The following is a 13,134-nucleotide window of genomic DNA, read 5'->3' as shown; positions in this document are numbered from 1 at the left end:
ATCAGCTTTCCCCTTTTATGCTGGTTTTTAATGCTCAGAAACAAGTCCTCTGCATTGCAGACCTGTGCCAGTGCGTTGTTAAATATAACTAGAGTTTTGAAAACACAAGCTATGCCCTCCATTCAAACACAGCCACATGTCTCTCTGCAAACTGTTAAAAAAAAGTTTAAATTTTTCATCTCTGAAGACCATTTCTGTGGGAGAGTTGAGGTGCACCTCCGCTGCAAAGTAAATTAAAAAAAAAAGTTATTTTTTAAATGAACATACTTATTGCTTAATCCTTAAACAGACTTTTTAGTTTGGTGCCGAAAATCTCCAAAGAGAACTCACTACTTTTAATCTTTTCATCCAGTGGTAGGAATTGCCATCAGGGTTAGTGCCTGATTGTCACCTGCGTCTTAAAGCTCAGCATTGTTTTGGTGAGGGAGGAGTGACTGAAAGTGACAACTGCAATCTGTATTTTAATTTACAGCAACCAGATTCAGCAATTACTTAGAAATAAAGGACTTCCACGTAGCTTTGGACACCAAACCTGCATTTTAGAGGAAAAAAGGGTAAAAACTTTTATGCAACTGGTGATCACAGCAGGTCGGACATGTCTGCAGGAGAAAGACAGCAGTGCTGCTGACTTGCCCATTGCCTGGGCGCTCCTGGTAGCTGCTGGTGGGCCAGGGAGGCCTCAGCCAGCCTGAGCTTGGCACTCGGAAGGTGAGGGAGTCGCTGCTGTAGGGAAAGCGCTCGGTGGCGACTCCACAAGGCTCTGAGGGTCAAGAGGAAGCACCTTGGGGCCAATATTGAATGTGGCTGGCAACCAGGGTAACTAAGCCTGCGAGGGAGTTATGTGCTTACTCTGCCCGCTGCCAACAAAACTCCTGCCAACATCTTTTTGTGGCAGATGAAGTCTATTAATTCTGCATGCATACACAGCGGCAGAGAGGGGCTGACATCACGCTGGCCTCAATGGAACAAAACACAGACATGAGGAAGGGCAGGCGCGTCCCAAAGTGGCAAGGAAGTGGATTGGCAGCGTTCCCAAAAAGCAAGGAGAAGGAGAAGCATTTCACTCCCACGAAGCGCTGGCTGTGTGCTGGTCCCTAGGGTTGAGAAGGAGCACTGTGAGATGTTGTATAGGGTTTAGGGATAGCTAGAGAACACAGGCATTTTCTCTGCTCATACTGCAATATTTGCAGAGTTCTTAACACTCTGCTTACAGAGGGCTCAGGTGCACTGACAGTGCACAGAAGTGGCAGATGGAATCCTGGTAATGATTTTTAATTACATTTTTGTGATAGTTGGCATATGAATGAAATTTAGGCTTCCTGATGGTTTTATTAGATCCATAAGTGAAAAATTTACAGACTGAAGGAAAGAGCTGAAAATAGGGCTGTGAGGAGATCCATAATGAGTGATTTAATGAAGTAGTTAAATCCACTGTAGAACACAAGTTGTTTTTAATTGGAAACGTTAGACAGTTTAATCTTTCTATCAAATGTTCGGAGAAATCAAATACCCTGTTGTATAAAAAGCAGCTGGGACACAGGGAGGATGGCCCTCATATCAGTGCTCTGTAAGAGGTCAATGACAATTTTAATTGATGCTATTTCAGTTCTTGTGGTATGGTGGTAACTAGAATAGAAATATCTGAACTGCTTGTTCTTAGAAATGTGTAGAGTTTATGCAGAAGAATTTCAGCTTAGAATCAAGTACAAAGATTCGATGAAATCTGCAAATACAGAAAAAAAATGGTTGCAGTTAAAGATCATTTTGTGGGTACATCCCATTCCATTTATTTCTGAAAAATACATGGGGTGGCAACATTCACTTATTTTCAAAGACACGGGTAGCAGTGTGGCCAGATATTATTAAAAATGCATCTTGTACAAAACCTAGTATTACAGTTCTAAAAAAAAGTTTTTAAACTATTGCTTTAAAACCTTTTCTTGATTTTTTTTAACTTTGCAAAGCCCTTTTTATGCTTCTTTCTTTGTCAGCCTGAGAGCACAGCATGGTCCTACTAAATCCATCTCTTTGGTGTCAGTGTTGCATACCATCCCAAATAGAAACGAAAGGAGTGGGAATATGGGCTCTAGTTGGAATAATAGCAGTATTCCCAGCTTGGTTTTGCTTTTGTCAGATACACAGAGGAAGATTGCTGGGTTCATTAGAGACAATAACAGGAAACACAATGTGACTAATTTTGAAGGTAGAGTATTTCTAAAGTTTATCTGTCAAGAGACCTACATTCATTCATTAAAAAAAAAGAAGTAGTCTCTGGTCTGTTGGTCTTTGCCATGGGCTCAAAGATGTAATAGGGCACTGGGAGGTGGTTTTTGGTTCTGCACTAAACGTGTGGAAGGTGGACTTTGTGAGTCTGGGACACAGAGGGAGTTTGTATCGGGCTTAGCTTGGAGTGTTGCTCATCTGCTGGTTCTGTGCTCTTCACGGAGCCCACGTTTCTCGTGGGTCACCTCGAACGCCTCCAGCCTGAGTGCAGCCAGCCAGGGCTGAGCTCACACCTGGGCCCAGCGAGGGGCTCCACTGCAGCAGCCTGAATCCCTGCAGGCTGAGTCTCATCCGACAGCTCATTGCTGAAAAGCTTGCATCTGATTTTAGTGACAGTATACATAATATGAACACTCTAGAGCTAATCTTTAGCCAGGCTGGCAAAAATTAAGGGTCACTTCTCTTTTCCCAGAAGCAAATACACCTTTGCATGGTTTCACACGTTTCTGGGTCTGACTTTTGAACGTGTTTACCAATGTCATTAATGTGTAAAGCTGTGCTGTGCATTCTTAGAAGGAGGTTGTTCTTCCACTGCAGAGCTGTGCAGAAAAGCTCCCTCTGGAGAAGCAAGAGGGAGGTGATTTCTGTGCCCTGCTTCATGCCCAGAGCGGGGTCCCTTATCCACAGCTCCAAGCACTGCAGCAGGGCTTCCCGTCAGTCCTCGTGGGCCTTCAAACCCTTGTGAGCACTGGGGATTGTGTCAGTATTGGTGACTGTGTTAGGACAACACCAACTTGCTGTGTGTCCTTTGTCCCCTGCTAGCTGGGCTTTGTGTTGCTTTCCCAGACTCTTGTTATTTTGGCTCACTTGTGTTTCTCCCTTGGTCCCAGCAGTCCCTGGGTTTGTGGCTGAGCTGTCACTCCTGCACACGCTCAGAAGTAGAAATGCTGAGCTGAGCAGCTGCATCTCTTCAACTGTACATTTCCAGGTCTGAACACTTTTTGGTTTTTCTACCCAGCTCCACTGTGCTTTCAAGGTTCTAGGTGTAATCCTTCCAAAGAGCGTGAATCACATTTAAGGTTCAATCCTAGTAATGGTTTTGCTTATTACTGTTATTATATATTCAAAAGTCATTTCAGCTTTTATTTGTGGGTGGGTTTTTTGCTTAATAATTGATTGAGGGTGCATTCTTAGTCTACAAGAAATTTAATCTGAGTGATATCCATAAATGCAGAGATTCAAATTTGTTACTATTCAAGAAATGAATGCGTGGCTGTTTCAGAGTATTGTCTCAGGGTAGCACCTTCCTATTTTGATATCTTTGTACAACTGGAACAAGCAGAATGGAAGGTCAGGCTATGAAGTCAGTGCTGGCCATACAGAGAGCCGTGTGAAAACTGTCTCTTGATTTATTTTGCACCAGATTTTAGTTCTCTTGCCTTCAGATACCCATAAGCAGCTGCATTTTACTGTAGTAACACTTAATATACATCCCTGAGAGAAAAATTGGTCCTCAGAAATAATTTTTGAATAAAAAGGTGAGTAGAGAAAATATAGACTTAATTGTATACCTAAAATAACAGAACTGACTCAAACTGTAGATACATTCAGTGCAGCAAGGGAACCTGAAATTAGAATTTTTTTCTTTTGTTTTCTCCCTCATCAGTTTTTCTGCTTGTAATGAGGGCTTTATGCCCTTTTCTTTCTTCTGTCTTCTTTTCAAATAAAACTGAATCAAACTATTAATACATTCAGTACAGCAAGGTAACCTGGAATTACACTCTTCACTGTTTCTTTGCCTCATCTATTTTTATGCTAGAAAAGGGGATTTCTTGCCCTTTCCCTTTTGTCTTCATCTGTTACAATTTCTGTATATTAGGCTCATGATTCATTTCACTCTTTTTTCCTAACCCTCTCATGTCTGGCCACAGGCCACTTTCCCAAAACCCCAGGGATTCAGATTCCATTCTGTTCCGCTTTCTTCTTTCTCCACCTGCTGCTGGCTGAGTCTGCTTGGCTTGTCCTCCCATCCCAAAGCTTGCTCAGCAACCAGCACAGCTTCCATCCACAGCTTCCATCCACAGCTTCCATCCACAACTTCCATCCACGACTGCCCACCTTCCCCGTTTGCCATTTCAATCTCTCTCCCACGTAAGCATTGCTGGGCAGCCCCAAAACTCCCAGCTCCAGTGCTGGTTGCTCTACCCGAGAAAATGCCTTTATTCAGGCACACGGGCAGGAACTGCCAGCTGTTCTCCATGCTGGCTCTGTTGGGTGGCCAGGATTTCTGGGAGAGCAGCACACAGCTCATGGCAGGGCCAGAGTTTCTGTGTGGCAGCACTGAGAGCACAAATGCACGCAGCAATCATGTGGGCTCCTTATCCAGGTATTGCCAAACCCCAAACCCGCCTATCCTGTCCAATCCCATGTGATGTTGCCCCGGGTGACAGCTACAAACACGTATATCCCACACATCTCTGTGCTGCCAAGGCCCTGAGAGGATTTTAGACCAAACCAGTCCTGTGCTGACGTGACGCAGAACAAATGACAATGCAATTGCTTTCTGTATCACGCCATTAACTTCATGGGCAGAACGACTCCTCTGAAGTTTGCCAGTGTGGGTTACCGGGTTGGGCAGTGCTTCCAGCTGAGTGTCTGCTCTGGCTGCCCAGTGGGGAGAAATCTGATTGGAAAAGATTTGAAAAAGCCCCTGGTGGCAGAAGGTATTTATAGCCCCGCACAGCGTCAGGGGCTGCCTTCGGCCCCGCGGGCTCGTGGCGCTGCGCTCTGTAAATCACAGATTATGGGGGCTTTGCCTTAGGAGCTTACAGCTGAGGAGGGCTCACAGGAGTGAGTGCCATTCCCTGTCAGAGAACAGATAGAGCCTGGGGATGGAGCTAAACCCAGTACTGTGGTAGGTTATTCTGAGCTCTCTTGATTTTCTCAATGCCTGTCTATCTTTCCTTTCTTGTTCTAGACCTGCCTTGCAAATCCAAGCAAATCCCAAACATTCGAGAGAAAACATCTACCCGAGAATGGGAAGTGGAAAAGCTGACTGCTCTTTTTCCACTGACCCCCTTGGTTTGTTGTTGCCTCAGTTTTCCAAAACACCCCTACGCAGCACATCTTTCATCCACCTGTTGTATTGAGCTTTGTGAACTGTGTGTAGGAGGAATTGACTTCATAACGTGCCAGTGTTGTGTAACACACCGAGCCTTGGCACTTGACTGGGGAGCCTGAGCACTCCAGAGGGTAAACTGAGCCTAATTAGTGTCCAACAGCCAGTCTGATAGATTTGGCTTTTCTGGTTCACATTTTGGATATCCATCCATCCATCCATCCATCCATCCATATGCCACACACAACTATAAATGCAAAAATACTTAGACTGAAGGAATATCTATAATTTGAACTACAATTTCTAAGCAGAGAGGAAAAAAAAAATCCCCATTTAACAATGTGTTAAAACTCAGATTTTATCAGGCATGCAATAAAAATTTAAATATCATCCAGCTGCCATAAAACAATCTAAAACTGAACCAATGTATCATCTACTGTGTATTTATATGGTGGCACCTGATTTCATTGTCAAAGCAGTTTAAATAGCTCTTGCTATTTCTGAAAAATATGAGTGATGACATCCCGTGCTATTTTTAGGAATAATATGTTTATCTTTATTTAGTTGCACTTAGATGGATGCTATATGGAGAAGCAAGAGTTCCCCAGTCCTGGGCTGTTTTAGTCAGGGGGAACTAAAGTTAATGGTTTGTGATGGTGCCAGTGCTGATCTCTCTGTTCTGTGGGTCAGCAGCTGGAGGTCTGGTCCATTTTGGGATCTCTTTTTGTCTGCTCCCAGCTGTCTTCCCTCTTATCCCATAGTGAGATACATAAATTACTTTTACAAGTTCAGCATTCTGGAGCGGTCATAGAAGTGGATTTTAAAGGGGGAAAAAATCCTCAGGTGAGGGAAGAGAGGCTGATTCTCCCAAGGTAGTAACTATCACTCATCTCATGGAAAAGCCAGGATGGAATATTACACTTACTTAATAAAGAAAGCATATCCTTTGTGTGCCTTACGATTGCTCTTTTTCTTATACTCTTGAAGAAAAAGAAAGGATACTTTGCTTCAAAGAAGAATTCCGTGCAACAGTTGAACATCAGTATGAACTTCCAAGCTATAAGAGGGCTAAACCAGGTCAGATGAGCAGAACATGAGGGAAGTGATGATCTGCTGAGAGGCTTTGGCTGCAAGTGGACCGAATCTGAGGGTTCTGTGAGACAAGAGGAGAAGGTAAGCATGACACTTCCATGAGTACTGCAAATGCACCGCCTGAGTGATCAGAGGTACATTTGACCATCACATCAGCTACTTGAGCACCCTGAAGTATCAAGAAACTGCCTAAATATAATCTGGGATCACCAGTTATTTAGCAAAATTGAGGAATTTTTAGATGTAATTGATAGGAGCAGGGAGGTTGTCTTCTCACCATCCAAGGAATGTATTTGAAATGCCAATCAATAGGCCTTTGTTTTGAGTCTCTGCTTTTTTACTAGGATACCTACAAAACAGTTCTACACTGTAAGAAATACAGTGTGCTAAAAGAACAAATAAAATTGACATGAATTCAGTGGCAGCCTCAAAGGGATCACATATCTGTGTGCCTTGTTCCTCTCCCAGATGACTCCTCCTCCAGTCTCGGTAAAAAACTGCTGCTGGTGTAGTGTCCAAAAACTGCTCAGGGAGACGGGCTTTACAGCCCACTGCAGAGTTGAAGAGTTATATGATTATGTGATTTACATTTCCCTGGAAGTGTTCAAGGTTGGTCTTGAAACAACTTGTTCTAGTGAAAAATATCCCCGCCCGTGGAATCTAGGGGCCAGGGAGCAGGGAGAGAAATGAAATGGTCTTGAACATCCCTTCCAGCCCAAATCATTTTATGATTCCACGTTCTTATTCTTTTAAGCAACTGTCATTTACAAGAATTCTGTTGAATCAATTTAATTGGATAAGTCTTAAAGAAAGAGTACTATTCTAAATTCTGATTTTATTTTCAAAAACTTCAAGTGAGTAAAATTGAATGAGAAACAAATAACATACCACAAGCTGCCTTTAAAGCCAAACTGGTTGGGTTTTTTTCAATTTACCCAGGCATTTCTCCCCAGGACATGGTCAAGTTGTTTCCAGGCTCATATATTAAAATTCACACTGTTTAGCAACCTGATTCTACCTGATGGAATAAATCCAGTAAATCTTAGCTAACAGCCTGTGCTGAAGTAATCATTTGAGCAGATGTTACATGTCATTCAAGTAGTTAGTTTTTACTGAGATATGTTAGTTTTTCACAAGATACAATGAGAAGAGTAAAAACTATATTTGCACTGAAAAAAAAAAAAAAGCATTGAAAATAGTTTAGAGTAAGGGATACCTGCCAAACATCATGCTCTAGAAATTTGAAGAACTTTGGTTTTCTTTAGGGACTAAACTATCCCTGTGCCACTTCTTTTCCATGTGCTGTTTTCTCAGTATCTTTTCCTTTCACTTCTGCCCCTTTTTACAGGACATATCAGAAAGACTTAAACGTACAGGAATCCTTTTCTTCCCTTGCCAGCTGTGCTTGCACTTAGGTAGCCCTTCACCACTGGCATGACTCACCTAAAATACATGCCTATCTACACCAGTCAGAAACTAGTTCCAAACCAGTAAAACAAGCAAATTCCAGTTTCCTATAGCTCCAGGTCTTACACTGTTTGCATCTCTATCCTGGAATATCTTCAGTCGTTCTCACACCTCTCATCCTCCTTTTTGGTTTTGCCATCTGGGTAAATGACAGAGAGGCTTGTAAAAACTACTTATATATACACCAGTGGAATGGGGAACCACCAGGTTCTCCTGGCTCCCTCTGCACAGGAGAGCTCATCAGCTCTTTCTGATTTAGCCAGCTGCTGATTTCTACAAAACTATTAGGAGTTCAATATCCTTGAATCTTCTGCCACTGCCTTGGGTAACTAAGACTGCCCAAAGTGTTCAAAAGCTGGAATATTTTATCTGGGGAAAGGTGAGGGAGTAAAGGGCTTCAGTGTATGACCAGCTGGACGTGATACTGAGAAAGCAGGGAAGTCATGTTGGACATTTCTTAGCTGTCCTATCTTTGTCTGACCCAGATAGAAGGAAGAGCTCCCTAAATACTCTAAGAAAGAAGCCTCAGTCCTGGTGGTGTTTTGCAAAGCTGCCCTACATTCCGTCCCCGGAAGTCAGGAATGCTCTGTGGCCCCGAGTACCACCATGACCCAGCTGAAGGCTCCAGCTGCTGGGGCCTGCTAAAGGCATTTGCAAGGGACAAATTGTTAAGAAGCGAGCAAACTTCTGGAAAATAGCAGCTCTTCCTTTCAAATGTGAGTTCAGATCAATGTGCTGCTCCCTCTGCACACTTAGCCTGTGTGGTTAAGTTTCCTAATTCCAGCAGTGGTGCCATCAGCCTTGTCTACAGTAATGGTGAAAATGTTGCCCCCATCAATCTGTTTGTTTTCTCCTAGGGCACATTTGGCAGCCCAGGGAATAATCCTGAACGTTGATTACCAGGCTGTTTCTTTCCTAAGTGGGTCAATATCAATGCTGAGAAAGAGCAAAAATTGATCTCTAATGTACGCTTTTCCCTTTACAAGGCAAACCAGCCTAAATTCCCATTTATTAGAACTGTAATAAATCCCTAAGTTTTAAAAAAGCTCTTAAAATACTGTGCGTAAAATGCCATGATTTCAGAGTGCTCATTCTAGCTGTTGTAAGTTCTAGTCACTGAGTGAGTGGCATCACTAGCTCAGTACCTGCAGTCAGAATGTGGAGGTGATTTAAAATAAAAATTAGGAGGGGGGAACACGAATTAGAAATAGCAGTTGATATGCTCTGGAGCTGTTTGTCAACAGAGAATGGATTTTTTTGTCTAGATCCAATGGAACTGATGGTCCTTATGTTCTTCAAAAGTGGTAAGTATAATGACCAAACTGGTAAGTGAATAATTTAATTGTATTTCTTCAAAGTGTGAGGGGCTGACAAGTAGTAACATTAAACTTAATGTGGGGAATTACATGTGTTCTGAGAATTAGAAAATTCTGGGGGTGTCAGTAAGACATAAAATTAACTGTATTGTCCTTTAAGTAAGACCAAAGGGCTTCTTTCCAAGGAAAAGAGTAATGAGACCAAATTCCCATTACCAGTGGATCCCTGTGCAGCTTTAGTGAGGTGAGTTTTTCATGTCATGATCTCATTTGCTGGAGAGCATTGTCATTGTTTTGGTTCCTTTCAAATGTTCTGTATTTTATTGATGAACAAATGCGTTCTTGTTCACTGTTGTAACATCATTTTAATGGCACTCATCAGCTTTGGTCCCTCTGAACGACAGCTTACAGAGACCAAGAAGAAGTTACCTGGATGTAGAAATTTAAAGCTGATAGCAACTTTTCATTGGTGGCACTTGGTGTCTTTTAGAGCTGTCCTGAAACTGCTCTCGTTCGTGCAGTGCACGGGCTCAGCACCTGGCTGGCTGAAGGAAGTTCTACAGGCTGTGTGTGACAGGTCTGAAGCAGAGTACTGTATATTGACATGGTTAGTGGGACATTTACTGTAGAAACGGATGCGTTTGATTCCACTCAAACAATTCCAGAATCAGAAGTGCCTGGAACACTAAAGAATAACAGGTTAGAGAAGTTATCATCAAGAAAATGTTATTTACAGCAGAGGAGAAGGAAGGCCCCACAGAAGATTCTGATAAAGCCCAGCCTGGCTCAGTTACCACCGAGAGATGGAAATCCCTTTGTTCTATTGTTTTCACACTTTTCCCCCTCCATATGCTGCGTTTGTATTAATAAACTAAGCAGTGATTTTGTGACAATATGCCACTGCTGATCTTGAAAAGAAGTACAGCAGGTGTTCAAGTGAAGACAAACCTGTGAGGCAAATCTGCTCGATTCAGCAAGCCCTGGCATAATCTGAAAACAAAGAATTGCAGAGTTTTATCCTTCAGAGATAAAGACATTATGTCTGAAACCTGGGAGATTGACTTAAAGCTTAAAAGGAGGGACAGAAATCCAGCCACCCTCGCAATTTTAAATCCATCCTTTAAAATCGCTATCTGAGACCAAATGTGGGGCTTTTTTCTGTTGGATCCTGCTGTGAAGTGACAGTACTGCATTTGTCCTATCACCATTATTATCTTAGTCCATGATCTGCTGTGATATCATATTACTTCTGTGTAAGATAAAGCAGAAGGTCAGAGTGGACTGACAAAATCCCACCAGGACATAACCACTGGCAGCACTGCTGTGGAAATTCAGAAACATCCCCACTGGGGTTTCTCTCATGGAATGCTTTCCTTCCTAACTGTGCTATAAGAAAACAGCTCATGAAAACTAAGTTTTCAGTAAAATAAATTGCTGAATGTCTGCAAAATACTCCTACTTTTTGTCAATCTTCCTAGTAGAATTGTAAAATACTTTTATAGAGAGCTAAAACCTGGGCTGTTTTACAATAGTTTCAGTACTACAGAGCTCTGTTTTCCTCTTGCTTGTTAATTTGACTTGCTCAGGGAATATGGAACTCCCTTCCTGTTTCCCCCCAAGACCTTTAGTCACTTCCTGTCTCTAAATAAAAACTCCTTTCATTTGTTCTTAATTGATGATAGATACTCTTCCAAGTATTCTGATAAAATCAGCCAAATTATATATAGATTTTTCCTTCTTGTAGGTGACCAAAAATCCCCATAGTTAAATATGTCAGCACCGTGTCTATGCTCAGAATTTGTCGAATGTTTAAAGGTACCTTGTTGCCTTAGGTTATGTTATAATGTAATTCTTAAAATCAATTTTCTTGTTTAACCAAGAGATGCAAAAAGTAGATTTGCTGGTGAAATTATAAACAACTCATTTAATCAAAGTAGTTTATTTGCTATGCCTCCATTCTTTTGCTGCTGTAGCATCCCTTATATCACTGTAAAAGGGGCTGACTTGAAGAGATAAATGGATAATTTATGAATGAGCACCCAAAATCTTAGGGCAAAAAATGGCATCTAAAGACCTCACAGTTTGTCAAGGGCTGATTCACCTGCTGGGAAAATTTATCTCCATCAGAATTACAATGTTGCCCTCACTGTATTTATAAAAATACTTTGCACATTAATTGTGGTAATTTCTGGTAGTGATAGGGAGTATTGATGTCTTTGTACATTCTTGAAAAAAAAAATCTCATCTGGAATTTCCTGTGCCTGATCTGAGACTGGATTGGGTGCAGGGAAAGGCTGCTTGGAGGAGCAGGGGAAGGGTGACTGCACAGCTTCTCCAGTGTTAGCTTTGGAAAGCAAGGGCTGGGCAAAGTGTATTCTCAGGAATTCAAATTCAGAGAAAATAACAATTTAAAGGGAAAAGTGGTAAGATGATGTACCTTGGCCTTGAGAAAATTAGGACTGGAAGCTGGAAGGTCTCCTGTTATTTAGAAAAGGGGGTATCTTAGAATGGCCTTCCCAATACCAATAGCAGCAATAAATATTTGGGTTCAGACTGTTCATTCAAAGAATACGATATGTTTTCCTGAGGCAAGAGAGGATCCCTTGGAGCCCCTCCATTCCCTTGTTGCCATCCCATTTTCACCAGACTGAAGCTGGTGACTGACCCCCAGCCGCCAGCCAGAGCTCTTCCCTCTGCAGTGTGAGATGCAGCTGCCCCCCAGTCCCTCCCTGTGCTGCCCTGAGCCGATCCCACTCGGCAGCTTCTCCTGCTCCAGGTTGCCAGGCACTGCTGAATGGGACAGCTCAGGGAATGTCCATCTCTGCTTCCATGGCACCTTCCATGGCACGAGGGAAGTGCCAGCAGAGCTGCTTCTTTTCCTTGACTTCTTGTGTCTCGCTGAACTGGCAGCTGCTTGCTCTGAGTGTTTCCATGAACTAATCTCTTTATACGGGACAATAAATCATCTGTGGGTTCAAAACCCATTATAATGTTGGAGTAGTGTTAAATATAGAATTATAAGGCCTTTTGGTCTTATTGAGGCAGCTGTGTGGGTGGAAATTGCATCCAAATAGAAGCTATTTTAGTTAAATTAAGTGTTACCCTAAGGGCTTTGGCCAAGGTTCCATCTCTGAGCAGAAAGCTGGAGACCACACCAGAGTCTAACACGAGGCAGGTGCCAAGTTTTCTTCTGCTCTCCCTCTCCTCTTTCCTTACCTCCTTCCATTCCTCTTTTTCCCCCTTTTCCTCTTCCCTTAAATTTCTTCTTCCCTTTCCCTCCCCTCTTTTCCTCTTTCCTTTCCCTTATTTCTTTTTACTTTCATTTTTTCCTCTTTCCTTCCTTTTTCCTTTCTTTTTTTCCTATTTCCTTCCTTTTCCCTCTTTCCTCTCTTTTTTTCCCTTTTCCTCTTTCCTTTCCTCCCTTTTCCCTCTTCCCTTCCCCCTTTTTCCTTTCATTTTTCTTTTCCTTTCCATTCTTTCCCACAGAAGTTGCACAATTTAAATTCATACTCCAAAGAGATGATGAGGTCTGTTCATGGGGCTGCCTTACACTAGCACGGGTGGTTAAACAGGTTTATCTCTTCTGACAATGTCTCCTCTCTGGTTTTTTTTTCAGACGCGGGAAGGTTTTTGCATCATGTTTTGGTTAAAACTTCCATTCCCATCGGAGGAAGGCGCTGGCTGACTCCACTTCCCGCCCCAGGGGAATGTGCCTGCGGTGATCGGCGCGATGCCCAGAGAGCAGGATCGGGATCGGGACCGGGACGGCGCCTCACCCTTCCCCGGCCCCGCAGTGCGGCGGCGCCCGGGATGCCTCGGGATCCTTCGGTCACATCCAGGGTGAGAGAAGCCGGGCTAGGGCGGATCAGTGCCCTGCGCCATCCGTGCCCCGGAGCCCAGCCATCCCCTTCTCTTTCT

The sequence above is a fragment of the Motacilla alba genome, chromosome 3, assembly GCF_015832195.1.
Source record: "Motacilla alba alba isolate MOTALB_02 chromosome 3, Motacilla_alba_V1.0_pri, whole genome shotgun sequence".
Classification (NCBI taxonomy): domain Eukaryota; kingdom Metazoa; phylum Chordata; class Aves; order Passeriformes; family Motacillidae; genus Motacilla; species Motacilla alba.
The sequence above is the reverse complement of the archived record's forward strand: the minus strand, read 5'-3'. Positions refer to the sequence as shown.